The sequence below is a fragment of the Argiope bruennichi genome, chromosome 7 (genome assembly GCF_947563725.1).
Source record: "Argiope bruennichi chromosome 7, qqArgBrue1.1, whole genome shotgun sequence".
Lineage (NCBI taxonomy): Eukaryota > Metazoa > Arthropoda > Arachnida > Araneae > Araneidae > Argiope > Argiope bruennichi.
In genome coordinates, this window is record NC_079157.1 from 101,392,639 (window position 1) to 101,397,372 (window position 4,734).

The following is a 4,734-nucleotide window of genomic DNA, read 5'->3' on the forward strand; positions in this document are numbered from 1 at the left end:
AATTAATTATCTTATCAATTTTTGTTTTGTTAATGTAGTTCTAAGAAAATAATTATAAAAAATTTTTTGTATGGTTTAAACTATGAAATGAAAAAGTTTGATGGTACTAAATAGGAAATTTAAAAGTCAATTTCTATTTAATATTTATTTTTATTCGAATGTCAAAATTTAGCTCCATTTTTACTCTCTCAAGACTAACTGCAGAAACCTACTTTTTTTTTTTTTTTTTAAGAACCATTACTTATTTTTTAATCATTATTCATATGACTCTTTAGTTGTCTTATAATACATTACATTCTCATTTACATGGTTAATTTTGCAAATCAAATCTAGTTGGCTCAATTAAATGGACACTTCTAAAATCTGCATTAGTGATTTTAGATGTCAGAATTAAATTTAAAATAATTTAGTTATACTGGCTTATTTAGTTTTTAAAAACTGAATGTACAAGAATTAACTGCCATTTTGTAGATTTAAGGCTCATTATTATAAATTGCACATAAATAAAGCCTTTGATGTCCAAAACTGAACAGATTACTAATAATGACTGAAATAATTTTTTAAAAAACATAATTCATCTTTAATATTTTGAAAAAACAATTGCATCCTAAAGCTAGTATTCTGAAGATTCTTTCCATATTACATAATTACCCTTTAGTGAATGTTTATTCATATAAAAGGTTAAGGATTACATGCAAAGAAAAGCAATAAAATATGCTTGAGTGGAACAGGAAATAACACATTGCATCTACCCAAAATGTCTTTTTAAATCATTTCTTACAAAAAAATGAAATTTAACATCTCCCAAAAATTTTAATTGTCACATACTGGCTGACTCCCCCCCCCCCCCTCATCGCCTTCTTAAAACTTCTTTTTTTTTTTTTTTTTTTTTTACACGGGCTCTGTAAATTTTAAGTTTAATGAAAGTACCAAAATTTATAACTTCAGTTATTTATAAACTTGTATAATATAATAACTTGTTATATATAAACTTGTTTTCATTACTTCATATAAAAAAAAGTATTTATAGTAGTTATAAATGTTTTGTTGATAAATTGGGTATAAATAGTTATTATTCATATAGTTATTATAATATAATGTTATTTTACAAAGTCATTTATTTTGAAGTTCTATAATTTAGTTGCACTAAAAGTAATGCTTAGTCAATTTTTCTCTTACAAATATCCAGAAAGAAATATTACAGGGTTTCTTAAACTTTTTTTTTAACAGTCCCTATTTGCAGGAAAAGTATTCTACAATACCCATTTATCTAGAAAAAATTTGTGTAACCCTAATGCAGATCCAAGTGAGGTAATAACTTGAGATAAAGTAACATTAACAGTGACAAACTGAAATAAATATGTTTAAATACTTTAAACCAAAATTATGTCTGAATTATTTTTCCTTAACTACTTCATTAAAGAAACCCAGTGTTTTTGCAATCTCAAAATAAATAATCTCACCTTCGGCCAGCACACATAGGTTAAGAAACTCTGAATTATTGAATAATTTAAATGGGGAAAATAAAGTAGTAAAAAGTTTTATACCAAATTTAAAACTACTGAATATAAATTGCAACTGTTTTTTAAATAAAACAATTTTGAACTGATTGATAATTTATTTAAGATTGATGTAACTTATTTGATGTTGTGAAGTTTTAATTAGAGTGTTATTTCTTTAAATTAAATATCAGATATATATAAAAAATATTATCTAATACTTATGTTTATTATCAATATGAATAAATATTATAAAAACACGATATCACTTTAATATCTGAATTACAAATTACTTTTATAGAAAAGCACCAATCTCTGCACAGTTTGACTTAATTTTTTTTTTTCCACTCAGGAAAATACTCCTTTTTTTTTTTTTTTTTTTCTTGTTGATATTTAAGATGAGAGAGCTTTGATATTGTGATAAGTTTCTGTAGCTTTTACCATAAAAATGCATTTTTGCCAAATGTAGATTCATTGAACATAAATAAATGTGTTTTCATTTCGTTTTACATCTGGCTTCTTATTGATTGTTCTTTATTGTTGTCAGCATTTTCTAGATGATAAAGTCATGGCAATAAGATTTTTTTTTTTTTGTCAAGAATTTTTTTTTTTTTCACAGTGCTTCTATTTTGTTGCAATAGGTGGCTTTGAACAATTAATTAATTTTAAATAAACCTTAGAACATTAAAGATTTTTAAAAAAAAACCTCAGAAAGACAGTATCTTGAATATTAACTCAGAAAAAGAAATTTTTCACAATTTTGTTAATCCATAAGTCTAGTTTTTTTTTTTTTTTTTTTTACAAGAATTCCTAAATAATCAGCTTTTGATGTTATATAGGGCCTAACTTGTAACACCATCTAATGTAAATAGGTGCTAACTAAAATATTTGAATTTTGTATTTCAACATTGTTTTCTTCATTTGATAGGAACTTGTTTCAAAAAGTTACTCACTTAAATTGAAATTTTGTTGAAATTAACCATTCTATAGGAAATGTAAATTATGAATAAATCTAGAAATTATATATAGGCTTTAAATAAAAAATTTGTTTACTTGAAAGAATTCTAATATTTATTGATTATCAATTGCACTTAGTTAGAAGTGTTTCTGGCAGGGCTTCTTTAACTTCTTCCATGAGCAGCTCTTTTCAAATTCAATTTTTTTTAATCCAACAGAAAAATTTGCTGAGAAATAAAGAACGTTAAATGTAAATAAAAGAAAATTGAATCTAGAGACTCTGCTGCTGTTATTTAAATTCAATTAATGAAATATTCTATGGGAAAAAAAATTTTAAGATGAAAATTCTATAAGGATGAATTTGTATGAAAATTAAAGTGTATTAAATATCATGAATATTAAAAATGTATTTGTTTCCATAAATAAGTAAATATTAATAATTTACCTCCATGAAAAAGCAAATTGTTATTCTGGAATTAAAATTAGAATAAAATTTCAATAATCAAATAAAGCTTTCTTAAAATATGCAATTATTATTCCAGTGGTTTAGTAAAAGCAAATGTTGTAGCAACATAGCATTATGATTTGACTTGTCATATTTCACATTAAAAATTGATCTAAATACCTTAATGTTTTGTCTTCATCATAATTAGATCAACTGCACTCCCTTGTCATCACCACTTGATTGCAGTTTTTTTTTTTTTTTTTTTTTTGATGAATTCTTGGAAATTCAAAGTTGTCAAAAAGGAACTTTAAAAACATACTAACTTTCTTAGGAGGTATTATAGCTTTCACTGCATCATTTCAAAACATAAAATGAAAAATAATATTCAAGTGATGCTGAAAATATAATGCTAAGTATAAGTAATGTAATTTCAATCATAAATCAAGTTGCATTGAAGGGGTGTTTTAATAGAATTATTAACAAGACTTCAGTATCGAATTCTCAACATTACCCCTTGACTGGGGAGATGCGGTAACTCAGATTGCAAAGGATGAATGTTCGGTCAATTCTATTCTATTTATCGTTCAATCAAAAGGACTGACCTTGTAGCTTCCTGTTTCGTGACCTTCACTACACATGCATTTTTTCCAATTGGTTTCAGCAGATGCTTTTTTAAATATTTCGGCTATTACTTTGTGCAACATCTTGCTAGATCGCGCCTCCCTTTTAGTGTTCCAGTATTAAACAAAGCTTAGCAGATGGCTCTAAAACTTGCTCCTTGATATATCATCCAACCTACTGATCTTCATTATGAAGCAGAAAGTGATTTTAGAGATGAGGAAAATTGTACATTTTTTTTAATAAAGTTTGCATTTAAGTGATTCTGATTTGTATGTTCAAATATAATTTTCTAGTGAAAATATATTTTGAAAAATTTCTAAAGTATATCAATATACCAAGAGAAATATCTACAGAATTTAATTTTTATACTAGTATTTAACCTATATGTTTGAAATGCCTTCAAAAACTGCACTATGAATGTTCGCAAGTTTCTACATAGAAATAGTGCTGATAAATAGTCAATTTTTTCATTTTACATATAATTGTTGAATTTCCCATTATTTTGTTTTCTATATACTGGAAAAATAAATATGATTTAAAAAGTAATATGTTTTTTCAAGAATATTATTTGTTGTAACATGTAATTTGAGAAGAAAATGTATGTTCAAATGCAATTACTTTTTTCAATGATAATATATTTTGAAAAATTTCTAAAATATGTTTATATATCAAGATAAATATCTGCAGAATATATTGATTGATTTTCACACTAATACTTTTGTTAGAAAAAAATTAATTTGAGTGTAAAGAAAATGCAGTCTCATAGGCTGCACCTCTCCAGTTAAGGGTTAAAATGATAAGATTAAAGTCAAAGTCTTCAATATATCTACATTCAGAAAAAAAATTCTGTTCTCCAAGATGTTCTCTGACTACTGTTTAAAATGGGAATACTTACCTAACCTAATAATTCACTAATTTAAAAGGCATCGTGCTTCTGAAACCTGAAAATCTTGAAATGGTTCGATCTATTTTTATATTTATCAAAACTTAAAATTAGTGATACATGGCTGCATCAAAATATTAAATTAGAAGCTAATCAAAAAACTGTAATTCATGCTAACATTTCTACTTGATTAAGTCAGAAAAATTTATTCATCTTGTTTAAGTTCATGCTAAAAGCATAATTGGTACCTAACAGCTATCATAAATAAATAAAAACTAAATAGCATATACGAACTGGTAGTTTTTACTTTTGCAGACGCAAATCTCAGC